Source organism: Beta vulgaris, chromosome 4 (genome assembly GCF_026745355.1).
Source record: "Beta vulgaris subsp. vulgaris cultivar EL10 chromosome 4, EL10.2, whole genome shotgun sequence".
Taxonomy (NCBI): domain Eukaryota; kingdom Viridiplantae; phylum Streptophyta; class Magnoliopsida; order Caryophyllales; family Amaranthaceae; genus Beta; species Beta vulgaris.
The window spans coordinates 6,074,661-6,097,253 of NC_079205.1; the positions used below are offsets into that span (position 1 = coordinate 6,074,661).

At 44.4% G+C, this 22,593-nt stretch overlaps 1 pseudogene; it reads right to left on the reverse strand.

The window, feature by feature from the left end:
- Positions 1-1,301: 1,301 nt before the first annotated feature.
- Positions 1,302-20,411, reverse strand: LOC125496447 (cytochrome P450 736A117-like; annotated as a pseudogene).
- Positions 20,412-22,593: the final 2,182 nt, after the last annotated feature.

Consider the following 22,593-nt stretch of genomic DNA (forward strand, 5'->3'; position numbering starts at 1 on the left):
AAACCCTTAATCTTTTTGTGGCAAATTTGTCATAATAGCTTGGGAGTTAGAAATATTTTATACACACGAAAAATTCTTCTAGCTCAACACTACCCCTCACCTAACTCTAAAAGCCTATTCAGACTCATATTGGGCCTCCCGTGTGGATACTAGAAGATCTGTTACTGGCTACATTTTGTTGTTAGGTAACTCTCCAGTTTCCTGGAAATATAAAAAGCAGAGAACTATTTCCAGATCATCTAGTGAGGCTGAATATCGAGCCATGGCTGCTGCAGCTGCTGAAGTCACATGGTTAGTCAGGTTACTTCAAGAGCTTGATGTGATGCATCTAACTTCAGTCACTTTGCACTGTGACAATCAGCATGCTCTTCACATTGGCACGAACCCAGTCTTCCATGAACGTACCAAACACACAGATTTGGACTGTCACTTTACGAGGAAAAAAGTTCTTGAGGGTCTCCTTGAATTAACTTATCATCCTACACCAGAACAGCTTGTAGATGTCCTCACTAAACCCTTATATTTCCCTCAACATGACATGTTACTTTCTAATCTTGGCATGACTGATTTTCAGTCATCCTCCAGCTTGCGAGGGGTAATGAAGATATGAAGATCAGCAGCAAGCAACAACAAGCAACAACTAACTCTTAGACTACTGCCAGCTCATCCAAGTAGTTAGTTAGTTGGTTCTTTTGTCTCTATTGTATGTTGATGTAATCAGTTAGAATCAGTTAGAGTTTGTTATAGAGATTACACATGTCATCTTTTCTGTGATTGGTTGTAAGATCATTAGCTCATTATGATTGGCTAGGACAGGTCATGATGTTGTTCTATTTAAGTCAATCAATGTTGTAATAATTACAATAATCAGAAATACAATCTCATTCTCTCATCTTCTTTTCATTCTTTTCTCTCAAAGCTGAGATGAAAATATAAATGAAGTTAGTTCTAAGAACTTCTTCATCATGTAAGCAACCAAATAAAATAAAAATAATGTACAATTATACTGTTCAATCCCATTGATCACCACATGTGAGTGTCCCACATTGGAGAAAGAGGAGAGACTAAATCACTTTATAAGCTTACGAGTTACTCCTCCTATCACCAATTGGTTTTGGGATAGAACCTCCTTGGACTTGTAAGTGGGCTAAACTCCCCTCCTCCTTATTGGGTTACCCAGACCCATTTCATATAATCTGAAAATTAACATGGTATCAGAGCGGGAATGATCCTAGCTCGTAAATTTCGCACAAATTCTTGTTCAAATAAAATCCCTAATTCATCATCATATTCCCCAAAATTGTTCTGCTCGAAGTTTTCAGAATTCATGCTCATAATTGAGCAATTAGGATTCGATTTTCCCATTTATCATCTAATTTCATTCACAAATCATCTTTTTGAACCTCGAATCGAACAATTTATCGATTCTTGGGGGTTTTCCCCAATTTCTACGGTTCTTTTGCGATAATTGCTTATTCGCGTACCTAAAATCACCATCTCTCTCTAATTGATTATGATAATTCGTTTTTCTTTCGAATTTCTTTGAATTACTGTCCTTTTGGTGGGAATTTGATCTATGCTTGTTGTTTTCCAAATATAGCCTAAGAAGTTTATCTAAAGAGATAGTTTTAACGAAATTAAAAAGTTCTCGTTCTAACCAAATATAGCCTAAGAAGTTTATCAATAAGGGGAAAAAATCAAGTGCTACCTATTACTAATAGGATCGGCGCAACCACAACACGAAGCTTTCCATTTACCATATGATATAGACAAACATAATTATACTTTAGCAAATTTGTCTTTAATCATTTAAATGTCAAAAACTAAAAAAAAAACAAAACAAACAAAATGTTACAGCTCCACGGAAACGGTATTCTGATGTTATAATATAATAAATACTTGGAAAGAAATACAATGACAGTCACAAAGACATTATAATATGACAAATACTTGGAAAGATACATGAGTGATTTGCGTATCCCGCAAACAGCACCATGATCATTTGCTTTTAAGTATCAAATGGAGTTGCAATGACAATAAGAGGGTTTCGTCGACCAACAGTTATACCCGCACTTTCTTCCATATCTAAAGTCTCGCCTTTTCTTCCATTAGGTAATGTCCAATTGAATTTATAAACAAGGCTTGCTAATAGAAATTCAGTAGTCACAATCCCATATGACACTCCTGGACACATTCTTCTTCCAGCCCCAAACGGAATAAATTGGAAATGTTGGCCCTTATAATCAACAGTTGAGGAGTCATTCAAAAATCGGTCTGGACTGAAATTTTCCGGGTCTTGCCAAACTATAGGATCTCGTTGGATTGTCCATGCATTGATAATCACTTGAGTCCTTTTTCCAATGCCATATTTATCAACTTTGACGTCTTCGGAAGATTCTCGAAACAACAACAACGGACCCGGAGGGTGTAGCCTAAGTGTCTCCTTGATTACTGCCTTTAAGTACTTCATGTTCCCTAAGTCATCTTCGGCTACACTGGTACTATATTTAACATTGTTCCTTACCTCTTGTTGCAAATTTTCCATGATTTTAGGATGTCTTATCAGCTCTGTCATTGCCCATTCCAACGTTGTGGAAGAGGTTTCTGTCCCCGCAGCAAATATGTCCTGGATTAAAATTTAATTTTAAGGTTATAAGATACATGCATATATTCACGAATAGTGTCAAATGTCATATGTACTTCTTATTTTTAAATGTCACTTTTATGCATAGTATTTTGGTTTACACTCATGAGCGCATAGAAGTTAATAGTAATTATTACATTTTCAGCTTAATATGTTTCCTATAAGGGTGTTCATTTCGAATCTCTGATCCAATCCAAAATTTTGAATATCCGATCCGTTTTAATTGGATTGCGAAAAAAGCGATCCAATCTAAAAATCTTCGGATCATAGGATAGTTCGAATATCCGAAAAATTGGATCGGATCAATCAGATCAAATACTTATGAACACCCCTATTTCCTACTCCCTTTGCCAATACTTGATGTTATATTCATTTTCACATTTTGGATGTTTCAAATCTTAGTTAATGTATTTTCCCCTCTTACTTCGTTAGTCTCTATTATATAAGACAATACATGGGGGACACCAAAGAATCGAAAAAGGAGTATAAGAAAAAAAGGGGGATAACTAACTTTTTCGTTTGAACAAAAAAAAGGGGAAAGTAGGACATTTAAACTGAACATCAACTTTTTGAGAAAACAAAATGTAAAGACAACTCTTCTACCCAATTAATTTTGTTTTCTACTTCACACGCTATCGCACTCATTATATGCATGTAAATAAAGCTATTTTAAAATAGTGCCTTATATCCACTAAGAATGGAAAGTTGGAATGAGAAAGGGTTATTAAATTGTTTTCTTTTGTATTTTTTTTATTTCATTATAGATCAATAAGGGTAATTTAGTATTTTTAAAGGGTGACATCATCGTCCTCCCCCCTTTCCTTATATAATAGAGATTATGAACATCTTTTGTTTTCGGGAAGTTTTTTATATGCCATTTTTGGCGATAAATCACCTTTTATTTTTTCTGACAACTTAATACATTAAAAAGAATTTGTTTGCAAAAAATAATCTTAGGCCGCTTTTTAGGCATCATTTAAATGAAGAAATTTAGTTAACAACCACCTAAAAGAGTAAACATTCCTTATTCCTCTATAATTTTTGTAACGAAGCTTTCTTCTTTTATGTATTTAGTGTTTCAAAGAAGCTTGGTTAATGCCTAAAAGTGACATGTGGTGGTCTCTTACAAAAAATTTACGGTTTTTTCACCAGGTACCCCTGAGGTTTAATTTCACGAAATGCACCAAGTGCTCTCGTTGTTTCAAAAATGCACCAGATGCCCTTGTAATTTGCATAAAATTCCCCAAATACCCTTAATGTCTAACGATGTTAAGTTTCCGTTAGCTTTATTTACCATTTTGTCATTATTAACCCCTAACCCTAAACCCTAACCCTTAACTCTAACCCTAAACCCTAACCCTTAACTCTAACCCTAAACCCTAACTCTAAGATTAACCCCCCTAATCCTCCCCCACCACCCAACCCTCCTCCCCCACGCCACCACCTCAGCACCCAACCCTCCTCCCATCCCCCACAGCCCCTCCTCCCCCGTAGCAGCTCCCCTCCCCCACCACCCCCTCCTCCCCCATCCCCCGTAACAGCTCCCCTCCCCCACCGCCCCCTCCTCCTCCACCCCCCGCAACAGCCCCTACCTCCCCCACCCCCGTTGAATCCCCCTTGCTCCGTAAAAAACACACACAACACAACAAAGTCCACATTTTCCCCGAAGCGGTGGGGTTGGTTGGTTGAAAGCAACGCGGGTGGGGGGATTCGACGCGGGTGGGGTGGATTCGACGGAGATCGACGGGGGTGGGGGAATTCGACAGAAATTGACGGGGTGGGGAGAATTCGACAGGAATCAACAGGGGTGGGGAGAATTCGACGGGAATCAACAGGGGTGGGGGATTTGACAGAAATTAACGGGGGTGGGGGGACGAAGGTGGGGGACGAAGGTGGGGTGTTGCTGCTTGGGTGAGGTGGGGGAATCGACGGGTGATAATGGGGTTTGTGGGTGGGGTAGGGTGGAGGTGGTGGACTGCTGAGGTGGTGGGAGAAGGGGAGGGGAGGTGGTGTAGGGGTGGTGGACTGCTGTGGGGGTGGGGCAAGGGGAGGGGAGGTGATTGGATTGTGGTGGCATTAGGGTTTTAAGTTAGGGGTTAAGGTTAGGTAAGGGTTTGAAGTTAAGGGGGTTAGTGTTAAGGTAGGTTAGAAGTTAGGGTTTAGTTAGTTAATTTGGAATAATTAGGGTTTAATTAGGATTAAAATAGTTAATTAACCCTAAAAGCTAACGGAAACTTAACACCGTTAGTCATCAAGGGTGTTTGGTGCATTTTATGCAAATCACAAGGGCATCTGATATATAAAAGGCCTGTTTTGACAAATGTTCTTTTGTTTTTCACATATACACATGTTGTATATATAATTCTATAATCGAGCGAGTCGATCATGAGTAGGGTCTTGCTTGACTCGACTCGAAAACTCGCAAACCCTACTTGACTCGAAAACTTGTTAAACTCGCCAAACTCTTGCCTGGCTCGTGCTCGTTAATTTTTTTGCAGCTCGACTCGAGCTTAATTAGCTCGAATCGACTATTTGGAAATATTTTTTTAATTTGCTATTTCTTTTAAACTCATGTTACTAGTTTATGATGTATGACCATGGACCATAAGGTATATTTTAATTGGGCTTGGTAACTTGGACCGTATTTCTCAAAATTATTAAAAACTTTTATATTAAATACTTTCTCCGTTTTAAAATACTCGCTACACTTTGACTTTCATGCTTGTGAATGCACTACTTTGACTATTAATATCTTTAATTATGCATTAGATTAAAGTATAGAAATTTGATTTTCTGAAAATATACATTGAAAAGAATCCAACAACATATTACATTATAACATTTGATTTTATCTAATCTCTATTATATAAGGGAAGGGGGGAGCAATGGTGTCCTCTTTTGAAATGCCTATTTTGCCCCCCTTTCCTTTCTAAACTACGAAAGTAATATCAAAATCAAAATCGACACTCAAAGAAAACTACCGAAAATTAATAGAGTATTATTGTACTTAATTTCAAAATCAACTAAAAAATTATAATATTAAAAATCATAAATAAATTCAATAAATTTCTATTTTGACTAAACCAATCAAAATTTGCAACTAAAAACAATTATATTTCGTATGTCTAATGTTCAAATTTTGACTCTTATGCCGAAGAAAATCGAGTTTCAGTTTCGAAAAAATTCAAGCACGCATCGCGTGCAAAAAATTCTAGTAGTAAATAATGCATGGTCAAACCTCATTGATGAATAGTGGAATTTTCAATGTGTAGCGAGTAATTCGAATGGGGGAAGTATGATAAATTTTTAGAAGAAATATATTATGAAAAAAATATCGAGCAAACTCGCGAACTTAACAAGTCGAGCAGGATCCTTTTGGACTCGTGATCATTGAAGTTTCGAACCGAGTCAAATTCGAGGCGAGCCAACTTGAGTTGAGCTTTGATCAAGCGTTAGTCGGGTCGAACTCGAATTGAACGATTCGATTAGCACCCCTAAAATTGTTGTATGTATCAAATATAGTGTACTAACAAAAGTCATCCTCTTATTACATGACTAATAGATCGATGATATTGATAATCCTGATTTTTATATATAACAATTACAATTCAATGTACAACATTTTTCTTGTACATACAACTGCTAACGTGTTCATGAATTAAATTATGTTCATATCAGTTGCGACTTAAGAATTTTTCTAAACCGTGGCCCTATCATTTTTCTAAAGAACGTCAACTATTAGTAAATGTATAACATGTATTTTTGTGAAACCCTATCATGGTAAACAATGGGGAATTGAGGATGTAATTCACCAGAGGCGGTTAAGGCTTATGCAAGGTGAGCAACTGTACAGAACCCTCAAAATATAGAGGCCTAATTTTATTAGTTGTCTTCCTAAAGGGGAAAAAAATCTAACTCTAATTACAGACTATTCCTTTTTCAATTTTATAGAGTGTAATGTTGGATGCAAACTTACAGAAATTTTTATTTGGTGTTTCTTCTCCTCCTATTCTCCAAAAAAGAGTACCATTAATGACTCTTCCATCTCTTTTTATCACCAAAAAATTTAAAATTTATAATTTAATTTAGCACAAGGCCCCTAGTTTTATGAGACGGTCCTGTAATTCACTAAGCAATGAAAGGTGTAGTGCAATTTTCTAAAACAAAAGTATAGTTGTGTCAAATTTAAAAGCCCAATTAAAATAAAAGCATACCCAATAGTACCTAGAAATTATTTAAATGTAATAATAGTTTTTTATAGTTTAATTGTTATATAGGCTTCAATTAGATCCAGTTGGAGTCGTGATTTATATCCTATCAAGTCATAGGACTCAAAAAGAGCTCCATGCTAGAATTACATAGGGGAATGTAAATAATCAATATGAAACAACAAACTAGAAAGTAACTCAAACTATAAGAGTTAAGTTTTCAATTAGGACCTCAACTTTCAAGTTTTTCACTTTTAAAAACTTCTAACTTCTTTTTCATTTTTTAGGACTTCTTTTTTATTTCGAGTCAACTAACCCACTATAAACCTACCATTAACCATACATGCAATTAAAAAAGTTCCAACAACATTAGTTAAATATAGTTTTTCAAGAAAATAAAATATAAAAAAAGAAACATTATCGTACATATCAATAGTCCTAGTACTTAATACCACCATCACGGCTCTTCCCTCAAACAATCAACACCGCCTATTCACTCCATTTAAGTTTATAGTGATAAAAATTACCATTCTATCAACACCAACACCGCCTCTTTACTTCAACGTCGCCGACATTAATGCTTTACTTCTCTCTTTCATCTTTCACTGGATTTAATTGTGTTGGGGTGGTTTTAATGGGATATTTACGATGGTTTGGACTTAATTAGGTAATATTTCAGCTTGAATAAGGTGATTTTTCTAGTGATAAGGGCTATTCTAGGGTGGGTGTGGTGGTTTTCTTGAGTTGGGATGGGTCCTTAGGGGTTGGGATTGTTTTCAAGGTGTTGGGGGGTGGTTTAAGGGGTGCCTAGGGTTGTTTTGGGGTGGTTTGGGTGGATCAATCTTGTGGTGATTTGGGTGATATTCAATAAAGATAGTTTGTGGTTTTACACAGTAGTTTTGGGGGGTGGCCGTGGTGGACTTTATGGTAGATGTTTATGAGTATGGTTGAATGGATGAAAAAGATGAATATTTTTAAGAATCATTTATTCAATTATTATTTAAAAAAATATTTTTAACTGAAGAGTCCACCCTTTAACCTCACAATAGTCAAATTTTACCTAAAAATAAATTGAGGTCCCAAACAGTGAAAAATGAAGTTTTAGGTCCTCAATGGTAAAAAAAACCCAAAAGTTTGGGTAGGGGTTTTTACTAATATCCGATCTGGTCTATCTGATCCCGTTTTTCGGATATCCGTTCTGCTTTTAAGTTTTTGGATCGGATATCTGTTCTGCTTTTAAGTTTTTGGATCGGATATCCAAAAATTTCAAATCGGATACGGATCAGAAATTTTCATTTTCGAATATTCGAAACATGAAATATTTTCGCATTTTTTCAGATATTTGATCCAAGATATCTGTTTTCAAAGTCCGATATCCGAAACTTATTTTATGAACTTTTCCTTTGAAAATTTTAATTTTTATTTTTTGGATAATCCGGTCCGGAATTTTCGGACCGCATTTTTCCAATTTGAAATTTTCGAATATCCAAGAATTCGAATCGGATCGGATTTCCAAAATGAACCCCTGAGTTTGGGTCCTTGTTGTAGGCTTGTCTCCATACTAAAAGGTATTCGAAAAGAAAAGCTTACAATTAGAATTCCTTTGATGCTCTCTCTTGAAATTTCCTCTGGATTGTCTTCCTGAACTTCAAGCAAAACGTCCACAAAGTCTTAAACGTCGTTCTGAGATTTTTGACAATTTGCATTCAAACGAATGTTATGTGTTTGGGCCCACTAAATCCCCCCAAGGAAATCATGCCACATGGCACTGCCACCTAAGGATTGTGGGTCCCACCAGAATCATCCTATGAAAAGGTATCACCAATCCCCAAGTGAGCTGTCATGTCCAGCACACCACTTTATGGAAATTCTAACCACTATAAATACCTCTTGTCCCATCAATGCAAAGGTATTGAATACTCACCTAACTAACTTGAGTTTCTCACTCTAGATTCTCTCTCTACCTCAATCATCAACTGACTTGAGCGTCGGAGGGGCGATCCCGGAACAACCCCCGGGGTAGTTTTTCTGTGTTTTGCAGGTTTCCGGTGAACTGATAACCAGCCCCGCTCGGACCTAAGGACTTGTTCAGCACAGACCATTAACCTTAATTTCTAGACAGAAACAGTTTGGCGCCGTCTGTGGGGATAGTACAAAAAGTTACTTCGCCACCACTTCGAAAGACTCACTCGCTGCTCAGCAGGACTTAATCACAGTGCTAGTCAGCCATGGCACCTTCCAAGAACGTCCGTAACAGATCTACCCAACCTCAGCAAACCGAGAGGGAACCCTCACCCCAACCAAGGAGGTCAGCACGAACTAGATCCCCATCGGTTCATACACTGGACCCTCACCTGGAGCTCTCTCAGGAACTTCAGCCTTCTCCCTCTCGGGAAATCCAGCGCGCTAACCCCCAGCCTCTGATCACAGCTGACATTGCACTCATAGCAGCTCAGCTGCAACAAACCTTGCAACAAAGCATTATGCAGATGCTGACCACTCTCCAGCAAGGGCAAGGGCATAACCAGCTCAACCTCCAGCAACGTGAGGACAACATCCAGAGGCCCTCTCATAGGGAAGAGCAAAACCCTCGCTCCCTTCATGACCAGCCTAACCGACAAAGGTCAGCTGCTAAGGAGAGAACTCGGTCTCAAAGGCCCCCCTCTCGGCAAGATGAGCGCCCACCTCTGGGCGAGAGGTCGGCCCCTCGGGAAGCAGCTCTCCGGAGGGAGGAGACCCATGTTTCCAGATCGCCAAGGGGAAATCCTGGCCGCAAACCGGAAGATGCTCGAAATATCCTTAATGAGAAACGCCGTAGTCAGGGATATGATGCTCGTCAGTTCCTAGATCGTAAGGCTGCTCAGCGTGAGGGGCATGGTGATTCCGCTCAGTCCAAACCTCTAAAGCTCGGCAGCGGGAGTCTCAAGTTCATGACCCCGTTCAGCCGAGAAATTATTGACACCCCTACCCAGGGGAAAGTCAAAACGCCACTTATTGAACCATTCGCGGGCCTAACCGACCCGGAAGATCATATGGCCACGTATAAGGCCCAGATGAGTGTGCAGACCAGCTGCGAGGCCACATGGTGTCGGTTCTTCCCTACCACACTGAAAGGTCTCGCGCTAAATTGGTTTCAAGAACTGCCGGCCGGAATCATCACCGACTTCACCGTACTCGAGGACATGTTTACCCATCAGTTCGTGGCCGGAAAGAGGCAAAAGAAAACTAGCTTGCACCTCATGGGGGTCAAGCAAGAGAAGAATGAAAGTCTTGTCGACTACATAAAAAGATTCAATGAGGAGTCCCTGAAGGTATCCGACCTACAAGATGCTGTGGCCTTTGCTGCTCTCATGTCCGGACTACAACCTGGCCGGCTAAGATGGACATTGGCTGAAAGTGAGGTCAAAACCTTCTCAGAGGCCATGGCAAAGGCTCAAAGATTTATCCAAGCGGCGGATATTTGCCGCCACTCGGAAGAGGGAAGTAAGAAGAGAAAGGAAGAAGGAAATAACAGAGATCAGCCCAAACAGCAGAAAACGGGCGGTAGGTCGGATAGGTTCACTGATCATGGAAACGACCCTCGTTTCAATAAAACAGAAGAGAAATATACCTGGACATCAAGCACAAGTCCATGCTGCCCAATCCCCAACCCATCCGGACCTCAGCTTACCGGAGGGACAAAAGCCAGTGGTGCGAGTACCACCGGGAATGTGGTCATACCACAAAAGATTGCAGGGAGCTGAAGAAGGGGTTGGACAATCTAGCTGACCAGGGGAAGCTGAACCGCTACCTCAAGCACACGAGTGAAGAGAAGGGGAAGCAGAAGGTCGGTCAGTCCAACAGTGGGGATACTGAGGGCTACATCGGGGTCATCTCGGGTGGCTTCGCTTCGGGGGCCTAACCGGCCGAGCCAGGAAAGCTCATCTCCAAAACCTCAAGCACCAAGTACTCGAGGTCAAACCAAGCCGGTCGGACTGTCCTGTGATGACCTTCGGGGAATCCAGTCGACCAGTCAGTGTACCCCACGATGACCCCCTGGTCATCGACCTCAAGGTAGCCAACTCCCGGGTGAGGCGAGTCTTGGTCGATAGTGGGTCGTCCGCTGACGTCATAACTCTAGAATGCCTGAAAAAGCTGAAATACAGCGAAGAGGATGTCATACCACTCGACCAGCCACTCATAGGCTTCGGGGGTAACTCGGTACAACCCGTGGGATCGATAAAGCTTCCCACTCGGATGGGTGAGAAAGGCAAAGGCAGAAGCCTACCGATCGACTTTCTAGTGGTCGACATCCCCTCCCTACAACATAATAATGGGGCGACCCACTCTGAACAAAACAAAAGCTGCTATCTCCACGTACCAACTCCTCATGCAGTTCGAAACAGATGAGGGGAAGGTCGGAAAAATTCAGGGAGATCAGCAGGCTGGACGAGAATGCTATGTTAATAGCTTAAAGAGCAGAACTGAGATCGACGTCCAAGAGGACTCGAAGAAGAGAAAAAGGGAAGAAAGTTCACCAAGGAACTTGGGGGGTACATAACAGAAAACCCCAAACAGTACGAACGACCTCAGCCAGCTGAGGAAGACGAAGAAGTAGAGATCGGGACAGAACCCGGTCGGACTGTAAGAGTGGGCAAGGCCCTAAACCCAGAAACAAGAGCACAAGTAGTGCAAGTGCTCAGGGAATACCAGGACGTGTTCGCCTATGAGGCCTCAGAGATGCCTGGACTTGACCCCAAAATAATGTGTCATGAGCTGAATATTAAGGAGGGTACAAGCCAGTCAAGCAAAAGCTAAGGCATCAAGGCCGGAAAGGTGCAAAGCTGCCGCAGTGGAGGTCAAAAACTGCTCGAGGCAGGATTCATTGAGGAATGCCAGTACTCGGAATGGCTGGCTAACGTGTATTGGTGAAAAAGCCGAGCGGGGCTTGGCGCATGTGCGTGGATTTCACAGACCTGAACAAGGCCTGTCCGAAAGACAACCATCCTCTGCCCAAAATAGACAGGTTAGTCGACTCGACAGCTGGTCATGCCCTTCTAAGCTTCATGGATGCTAATGCAGGCTATCACCAAATTCCCATGGCGGAACATGATCGGGTCATACCGCTTTCACCACCCGCAAGGGGTTACTGCTATAAAATGATGCCATTCGGACTGAAAAAGCCGGAGCCACTACAGCGGACAGTTAATAAAATTTTCAGTGATCAGTTGGGTCGGAACATCGAGGTGTATGTTGACGACATGATCGTCAAAAGCAAGGCCCACTCTGATCATCCAGACGACCTGAGGGAGACGCTGAGCACACTGAGGAAGTATCGTATGATGCTCAATCCTAAAAAGTGCGTCTTCGGAGTGAAAGGGGTAAGTGCCTCGGATTTCTGGTAGATGAAAGGGGTATTGAGGCCAACCCCGACAAGATCAAGGCAGTTCTGGAAATGAAATCCCCCGGAACGTCAGGGAAGTGCAGCGCCTAACGGATGTCTAGCTGCCCTTGGACGTTCCTATCACGGTCGGCTGATAAGAGCCTATTCTTTTTCAAGGCCCTTAAGAGAAAAGAGTTCGCATGGGACGAAGAAGCTGAGCAAGCCTTCGCCTCCCTCAAACTTCATCTATCAACTCTTCCCAAGCTCATGTCCCCCTTGCCGGGGGAAACATTGTTTGTATACTTGGCCGTATCCGAATACGCCCTAAGTGCCGTTCTGGTAGCCGAAAGGGAAGGGACGCAACACCCGGTCTACTTCATAAGCCATGCCTTCCGAGGGGCAGAAGCAAAATATAGTGAGGTGGAGAAGATGGTCTTCGCCCTCGTCATGGCTAGTAGAAAGCTGAAACCATACTTCCAAGCCCATCAAATCAAGGTCCTTACCGGACAGCCTCTCCGCAAGGTCATAGAAAGCAGGAACCACTCCAGTCGGATGACTGATTGGGCTGACCAGTTGGCTGATTTCGGCCTGGATATGAGCCCAGAAGGGCCATCAAAGCTCAAGCCTTGGCGGACTTATAACTGAATGCACAACTCGGCCCCGGTCGGCCAGAATGAAGAGTGGGAATATACGTGGATGGTTCTTCCACCAAGTCAGGATGTGGGGCGGGGCTAGTGCTTAAGCCCCCGGTCGGAGAAAAAATGGAGTATGCAATCAAATTCGAGTTCCTGGGTCGAACAATGAAGCGGAATATGAGGCTCTCATCCTCGGACTTCAGCTGTGCATTCTTGCAGGGCCACGGCCATTGAGGCCCGATCAGACTCCCACTTATAGTCGGTCAGGTCTCGGGAGAGTACGAGGCCAAGGAGGACAATATGAGAATGTACTGGCAAGGCACAAGAGTTTCAAAAAACTCTCCCATTTCCGCATCAGCCACATACCCAGGTCGGAGAATCAACAAGCCGACGCTTGGCTCGTATGGCTAGTTCGGCAGAGGGGTCAGCCCCTCGGACTATCATGTGGGAGGTGCTTCGCCAGCCCAGCATAAATGCCAAGGAACATTGTTCTAGACCGAACGCCACTTGGATGGATGAGGTGGTCGGATACTTAAGGGATGGAGTCCTCCCAACAGATGCCAAAGAAGCCGAACGAATCAAACACCGAGCAGGTTGGTTCTTATGGCATGACGAGCAGCTCTACAAGAAATCATACACGCACCCATTGCTGAAGTGTGTAACCCCTGAAGAAGGAAATTACATCCTAAGGGAAATACACCAAGGGGCGTGTAGCAGCCATCAAGGGGGGAGAACCATAGCAGGAAAAGCTCTAAGGGCTGGGTATTACTGGCCTACCCTCAAGGCAGATGCACAAGAATTGGTGAAGAGATGCCCATCTTGCCAAATCCATTCGGATATTCCCAGATCCCCAGCTACCCCCTCAACCCATTCAGCAGTTCTACCGTTTGACAAATGGGGCATGGACCTGCTCGGCCCTTTCCCACCAGCATCTGGTCAGCGGAAGTTCTTGATAGTGGCCATAGACTATTTCACCAAGTGGACTGAAGCCGAACCCCTTGCCTCCATCACTGACAAACAGGTCCAAGCCTTCATCTGGAGGAACATAATCACAAGGTTTGGAGTGCCCCGAGCCCTGGTCTCGGACAATGGTCGGCAATTTAATAGTGGACCAACTCGGGAATATTGTGCTCGTTTTGGAATACAGACCAGGTTCTCTGCCGTGTCCCGACCACAAACTAACGGCCAAGCCGAAGCGGCCAATAAGATAGTGCTCAAGGGGATCAAAAAATCCCTTGACGCAGCAAAAGGGGCTTGGGTAGACGACCTGCCTGGAGTCTTGTGGTCTGCTCGGACAACTGTAAAGGAAGCAACGGGACACTCCCCATTCGGACTAGTCTACGGTAGTGAGGCAGTACTACCCGTAGAGGTCGGTATCCCATCACCTCGGATCACCTTTTATGACTTCGAGCAAAATGAAGAAGAAAAACCTATCAACCTCGACCTGCTGCCAGAAACAAGGGGCAACTCATTGTTAAGGTCGATCCGCTACAAGCAAAGAGTAACTCGGCAGTTCAATCGTCGAGTCAAGTCAAGGCCGATCCAGCTCGGAGATTGGGTGGTCAGGAAGGTCGAAGCTACGGGGCTATCACATCTGAAAGGCAAACTAGGGGCCAACTGGGACGGTCCTTACAAGGTAACCAAAGTCATCAAGCCTGGTACATTTCAGCTCGAGAATCCTGAAGGCATACCACTTGCTCGGCCATGGAATCTGGATAATTTAAAGAAATACTATGTATAGTCAATTGCAATTAGGGGCATATAGCCGAGATACTGGCCAGACGTGGCATGTAGTCACTCGGTCCAGTCCGGGAAATTGTAAGACTTAACCAGTCAATCTTCTAAGTTATAAAAAGACTTAGCCAGTCATTTCAATTGTTCGAATTAAACTTAACCAGTTTTAATTGCTCGAATTTAGCCCGACCAACTATATTCTTCGAAACTTAACCAGTTTCAATCACAAGTTGTTCGAGTTAAATCCGACCAGCACTATCAAGCAAAACTTAACCAGTTCGAGAATCTATACTTGAAGCAAAATTGCAATTGACAATCATAAAAGGTGCTCGGATAAAATAAAAAGAGACTTTCATTAAGTTAGAAAAATATTACATCCTAAAACCTTGGTACTACCAAGGTTAAGAGCAAAAAGGAAAACGAAATACAATTTAAGGGAAACCTAAGCGACAGGGGGGTCGGTCTGATCATTAGTACTCCCGTGATGCTCCTCAGACCTGGCCACCCCTTGGCCCTGATCATCCTCAGCCGCCTCCGCATCGTCGTCATCATCATCATCATCATCATCCGAGAGGGCAATATGCAGCTCAGAGAGGATGGCCTGATCCTCCTCCTTCAGAAGAGCTTCATAGCTCCCCATGACCTCGGACCAAGAAAGAGACGGATGAGATCTCCCCAAAGCTGTTTTCATCCGCTTGAGGGCGTCATCCACCCCCATTTTCTGGGCGGTCGAGCCGACCTCGTTGACGAACAATTCGCAGGCTTTGGTCTCCTTCCAACCAGCAAACCATTGGTCCTCGGTCTTGGGAGCCTTCTCCAGCTCAGCAAGTTGGAATCGCAGCTGGGTAATTTGGCCCTCCGCCTCCACCACTCGGGCCTCGGCAGCCGTCTTGGCAATCACAGCCTCATCCCTCTCCTTGATGAGTTTCTGCTTAGCCAAATCCCACTGCGCCCGCTCGGCCTTAAAATCCTCTTGGTCCCGGTCGATGCAGCGTTTGGCGTTGACGAGGTCGGCCTCAGCTATCCTCTGGCCCTCCTTAGCAGCGCGGAGCTCCTCATAGTGCTTCTTGCCTCGAGCCTCCAAGACAGAGACCTTGTCGACCAAGTGCACTTTGTTCCGAGCTACGTTGACAAGCCGAGCAGAGAACTGCAATAACAACTAATCAGTACTTGGCAAGAAAAGAGCGAAGTTAAATGCAAGAAAGGAACTCACCTCAACCCAGCTACGGAACAGGTCGTTCGTCTCCTCTGGGCCGCTGGTCTGTGCAATATATTCCCGATCGGTTGGGCTATACAAGCACTCGACCGCATTGGTCCAGCGAGCGTCGAGCCCATGTACATCTAACTCAGCGAAAGGCTTGGACAGAGCAAGGCTAAGCTCTTCCGGGTCATCATGGGGGCCACGAGGGGTGGCCGGCGTGTATTCAGGGCTCCGAACTGGTCGGAAGTCCTCTGAGTGGACAGAGATGCGAGTCCCCTCGGATTTATCGGCCTTCTCCTCGGGGCGAGGGCTATTGACCTCTACAGACTTGGCCTTCTCAGCTTGGTCCTTGGCCAAGGCCTTGGCAGTTTTGGCCACCTTCTCCGGGTCCCGTTCTTTCCTCTTCTTCGAAGCCTTGGGCTTCGAAGGATCCTGCATAAACCAATGTCAACGTTGAAAAATGGAGGAACGGTGAGTCAATGGGGAAGGGTGCTCGGCTAGAAAAAACCTACCTTGGGGCTCTTTGGGATGCCTATCTTCTTGGCTTTCAATTCGGCTTTCAGCTGAGCCGCCCTCATTGCAGCATAGTTAAGCTTTTCGGTCATGTCTGGGTCGGATTCCAAGAGGCGTGACAAAGAGCAAGCTGCAAAAAGAAGCACAAGTTAAAAAATGTAAGCATGAACAGGAAGCAAACAAAGCAACCCCCTCGGCCGATTACCCCGGGGGAATGTCCGGCTCAGTCCAACCGCCGAAAGAACATGCTCGCTTTTGAAGAGCCGGCAGCTCGGGATCCAGTTGCTAGCAACATAAACCTCCCCCCCTTGGACAATCTGGGCCTCGGTTTGCAGATAAATAGCCGCGACAGCCTCCTCCTCGGACATTTCAGGAACCCGAAAATTTAATTCGTGGTTCGGCCCCACGTCCGGTCGGACAGTCGGGATACCCCAGTCACCACCATAATAGATAAAGGCAAATTCCCGTCTGAACCCCTTTTGAGAAGAGGGGAGATCAAGCACCACCTTATACCCCGGTCGGGCCTGAAAATACCACCAATCAGGTCCGTTGTCATCGGCCATCATCTCGACCAATTTGAACATGTTGCGCCACAACGTGATGGTGGGTCGGACGCTCAACATGGCACATATGGTCTGAACCGCAACAATCCCTCCCCAGGAGTTCGGAGAAATTTGGCTTATTGTCAGATTGTAGGCGTTGAGGAGGTCCTTCACAAAAGAAGTCAGCGGAAAGCGGAGCCCCATCTCCATGGACTTGTAATATACCGCAGTGCAGCCCGGGGGAGGAGTAAGAACGGTGTGAAAGGCTCCGGTGACAATATATGGATCCCTTATATGGAATCGGGCAGCTTGCCCCCTCGGATCTTCGAGGATAGCCTTCATCAGCGAAGGTAGAGGAAACTTCGACCCTGGACCCTCCTTCGGATCCAAATCCGGGAACTCCGGTCGGCCGGAAGTTGACGCTTCTTCTTCACCATCCGACATGGTCACCCTCACTACACATCATCAATATATTTGTCTAAGTAGCTAGCTGTGGAAGGAAAGGCCAGGGACACCTCCCAAGGGAAGGGAACAGCGCCCTCGGCCTCTTCCTCCACTGACGATGAGGGGCTCGGAAGCGGAACCGCGTCGGGAATGGCCGAGGGGTCGGGACAACTTATTACGGTTGACACCAACGTTATTCCCATGCCTCTCACCTCCTCGAACCTATTGTAGGGAGGTGAGGTCGGAGGTGTCACCGACTCGGACGATTCTCCCATTATTGTATGGACAAGGGAGTCGGCCGAGGTTATTGAAAAGTAAAAAGCGAAAAGGAAACTAAAAAAGCAAAAGCGTACCTGGTCGGACGAAGGAAACCGGAGAAGTTGCTCGGGAACCTAGTGAGAAGCGAGAGCTTTTAGAGAGAGAAAGTGAAAATTTGGAAGTGAGTTTGTGCAAATGATTTCTCTCTCCTCCCCGTACAAATATATAAGCACGCCTCGGGACGCGTCCCTTCACAAACCTATCAAAAGCCTCCACATGGCCTCCGGGAAGACGAAACGTCAAAATTTTTAGAAAGTCCCATCCAGCTCATCGAAAAACGCCAAGTGGCCATCACTGATTTCCAGCTCACTGCCACCCGATCGGTCGTCTGGAAATAAGTATCTTCGGGATACCGGTCGGGCAAAATGGCGATCTCTGCTCGTTCCCTTCACTTGGCCAAAATCACCAAGTGCCAGGGAGCCACCCGGTCGGCCTCTCCAGGGCATGTTAGCCCTGTCCGAGCTGCGCCCGTCAATCCAGTACCCGGTCGGTCAACCTGGGGCTCCATCACCCCTTGACCGACCCGGTCTCCGATCGTTCCCTTCACTTGGCCAGAATCACCAAGTGCTAGGGAGCCACCCGGTCGGCCTCTCCAGGGCATGGTAGCCCTGTCCGAGCTGCGCCCGTCCATCCAGTACCCGGTCGGTCAACCTGGGGCTCCATCACCCCTTGACCGACCCGGTCTCCTTTCGTTCCCTTCACTTGGCCAGAATCACCAAGTGCTAGGGAGCCACCCGGTCGGCCTCTCCAGGGCATGTTAGCCCTGTCCGAGCTGCGCCCGTCAATCCAGTACCCGGTCGGTCAGTCAAGGGGCTCTTAGTCTCTCAACCGACCTGGTCCCTTGTTGCAAGAACCTAGTCGGTCAATCAAGGGGCTTTTTAGCCTCTAAGCCGACCTGGTCCCTAGCTCTAAGAACCTGGTCGGTCAGCCAAGGGGCTCTTAGCCTCTCAGCCGACCCGGTCCCTTGCTCCTAAGACCTGGTCGGTCAGTCAGGCAGCCAAGGGGTACCCTAGCCTCTCAGCCGACCCGGTTCCTCTCAGGAACCCGGTCGGTCAGTCAAGGGGCTCTTTAGCCCCTCAGCCGACCTGGTCTCTTGCTCCCAAGACCTGGTCGGTCAGCCAAGGGGCACCCTAGCCTCTCAGCCGACCCGGTTCTCCTCTCAGGAACCCGGTCGGTCAGTCAAGGGGCTCTTTCGCCCCTCAGCCGACCTGGTCTCTTGCTCCCAAGACCTGGTTGGTAAGCCAAGGGGCACCCTAGCCTCTCAGCCGACCCGGTTCTCCTCTCAGGAACCCGGTCGGTCAATCAAGGGGCTCTTTAGCCCCTCAGCCGACCTGGTCTCTTGCTCCCAAGACCTAGTCGGTCAGCCAAGGGGCTCTCTAGCCCCTCAGCCGACCCGGTTCTCCTCTCAGGAACCCGGTCGGTCAGTCAAGTTCCAATGTTCTTGGTCAAACTGTCCCTGGTCGGCGCTAGCCCGACCTGGTCTCCCCCTAATCTCCTCTCATGGAGGTCGGTTCAAGAGATCGTTTTGATTATGTAAACCTGGTCGGCGCATGCCCGACCCGGTCCCCCGCTGGCCTCTTTGCGGAGGTCGGTCGCATGAGGGGAGTTTACGCCACCAAGAGGCTTCACCCGGTCGGACGGCCCTTCTGCCTCTTCCTGGCGTGGGGCTAAATGTTTGGGCCCACTAAATCCCCCCAAGGAAATCATGCCATATGGCACTGCCACCTAAGGATTGTGGGTCCCACCAGAATCATCCTATGAAAAGGTATCACCAATCCCCAAGTGAGCTGTCATGTCCAGCACACCACTTTATGGAAATTCTAACCACTATAAATACCTCTTGTCCCATCAATGCAAAGGTATTGAATACTCACCTAACTAACTTGAGTTTCTCACTCTAGATTCTCTCTCTACCTCAATCATCAACTGACTTGAGCGTCGGAGGGGCGATCCCGGAACAACCCCGGGGTAGTTTTTCTGTGTTTTGCAGGTTTCCGGTGAACTGATAACCAGCCCCGCTCGGACCTAAGGACTTGTTCAGCACAGACCATTAACCTTAATTTCTAGACAGAAACATTATGCTCTTTTAATACTTCCTCAATGAAAGCGTCCAACTTTTTCCGCACAATTTCCACCCGGTGTTCTAAACCAGTTAATCTATCAATCCAACCTAAGTAAGGAATGTAATCTCCCACGCTTACCGCTCCCATCACCTCCATAAGCTGCTTGAAGAGCTGATAAAACTCGGCACCTCTTCCATTATCGTCATCGTCGCCACTGTACTTCCTTCCTAGCGCCGTCCTGCATATTAGACCTTTAGAAAGTATTATAAAAGCCTCACTCAAGTTGAATACTGAACCATCATAGCTCTCGATCTTTTCAACCACTTGATCCACAACCTCTTTTCTTATTGTTTGAAATGATTGAACCCTCTTGTTGCTTAGAAGATTCATTACACAAATCCTCTTCATACGCCTCCATTTCTCTCCATATGAACTAAACGCTATGTCATTGCCATCAGAAAAAATTCTGTTGACGAAGCGTAATTTAGGCCTATTGGCGAAGATGAGATCGTGCGTCTTCATGATCTCTTGGGCTGCTGTTGCGGACGACACGACGAGTGTTGGCCTGTTGCCTAAGTAGAGCAACATGAGCTCGCCGTACTTGTTCGAAAGGGACCGCAAGGAACGGTGCGGGAATTTACCGAGTTGATGGAGGTGGCCTATGATTGGGAGCTTTGGTGGACTGGGTGGTAACGGTAACTCAAGCTTTCGGGCAAAAAATAGATAGAACATAGAATTATACTCCATCATAACGTTTGAGAGTAGTAGTGTAACAGCGCAAATCAACAAACATGTCATTTCCTCCGATAAATTTACCGGAGAATTTGGATTTTCATCTTCTTTCCTTCCTTTCGTTCATAGTCTTCTTAGTCTATCTCTACAAATGGCTTGATCAAGAGGGTTCAAAGAGATTTAATTTTTGAAGATTCTTTTAGATCGGCATTAAGTTAACAATCCATTTATTCCTGTCAAAAGAAAAAAAAAAATCTTAGTATGTGCCATGAAGTTGGCTGTCCGAATCAGTTTTAAAATACTGGTACCGTTGACTTAAGGATATTTAAACTATAATTAGTCCAGGGAATTATGGATCTAATCATATCAAAACATTTTATAAACTAAGTAGAAATACATCATTTTCTTTGTCCTTAATGCATTAGGCATACAATAAGTTTTTGGGTTGACCCAAAGTATCAAACTGAAAATTGACTATATCATACCACCTCTGTTTTTATTTAGTTGTAATATTCACCTTTTGGCACAAACTTTAAGAAATGAGAAAAGAGAGTATAATTGACCCACTTTCCCCTGCTACTATTACTGATCAGGTTCAAAAGAGTAGGTGAAGTAAGGGTAATATAGTCAAATTATCCCAAAAGCTTTCCTAAAAAGGGAAATGTTGCAACTAATAAAAAACACCTAAAAGTAGAAATTGTTGCAACTAAATAAAAACAGAGGTAGTATAAAAATTGACTATATATCAAGATGTATCTATTCAAATCGTCAAAAAAAAAAAAAACAATTAAACTTAACAAAAATAATTTAAAATGCAAATGTGAAACTCTATACTCTATATACCCATCTTATGTCTACCCATCAATTTTAATGTTCAACTTTATCTTTTCAATACCTGAAGAATTGACACCACTTTGTAACAGCCCCAAATTGCTCGTTTTTAAATAAATAATTGGAAAAATTCACAAGAGAGAGCTCAACTATTATCCATTATCTTTTATAAGTCCCAACTATGGATTCCCTACAGCTCCAACGTTTACTATCTTGTGATTTTCATAGGTCCTGAGTTACTTATAACCGGTTTAGAAGGTAATTATTTTAAATGTTACCATCTTCGAAAACTTTCATCAAGTGACAAAGACCTATAAAATGGAGCCAACATTAAAAATCTTACCTTTTAAACCGTTTATAAGTAATTCAGGACGTATAAAAATCACAATATGGTAACTTGGGACCTGCAAAAAATAATCCATAGTTGCACTAGTAGAAAAACGACGATTTGCCTCTCACCATCTACATCGCACAACAGGACAAACGTCGCAGAAGACTCATTTGTGTCGCATGCAACAAAGAATCGACGCAAAAGACAACCTATGTGCGTCGTATTTAACTAGTGTGCGACGCAAAACAGCTATGTGCGTCGGATGGGCCAAAAATGCGACGCACATAACAATGTTTAAAGCCCAATAATGTGCGTCGGATGTTAAGTAGGGTGCGACGCCAGATGAGTGAAAGCCCAGCCCATGGATCCAAAAGTCGCTTCCTCCAACTCTTTCTTCCTCACACAGTCGTCTCTCTCTCTCTCTCCTTATCTCTTTCCCATCTTTATTCCTTCTCTCTCGTTCTCTCACTGTCGCGGTGTTTCTCGCCAAGAAATTCAACAATTTGTCGCCGGTTTACATTAGTTGTTTCTCTCTCCTCCTACTCGCTTTCACCGATTTTGTCGTTCACTTCCCCGTGTTCTCAATGAATCCTTCAATGGCGGTTTTTGGAAATCTAGTCGTCAACATCAAGGTACGCTCCCTCTTTTTTCTTGTTATTTAGTTTTTTTGAAATCTAATCCTTCAAAATACGATTTCTTCATTACTACAATTGTATTTCCTTTTATTTTAGTTTATTTTTTCTCGTTTTATTTCCTTTTTCTAGGGCACAATTTTGTTTTGATTCGATTCGATTCGTCGATTTTGATTTTGTGCTTTGCATTTTAGGATCTGATGGATTCGTCGATTTTGATTTTGTGGTTTGTTTCAAAACCTAGGAAATATTGGGGTGAATTTTTTTTTCCAAGGGATTGAATTTGGTGGTTGAATGGTTGAAATGGAACAAGTTGAGTCTCTGTCCTCCACTCGCTTACCCGGTCAACTCTCGGCCTTCCGCTCTATGTGCCACCCTGTCCCGCTGCCCCGGCCGCCGCTTC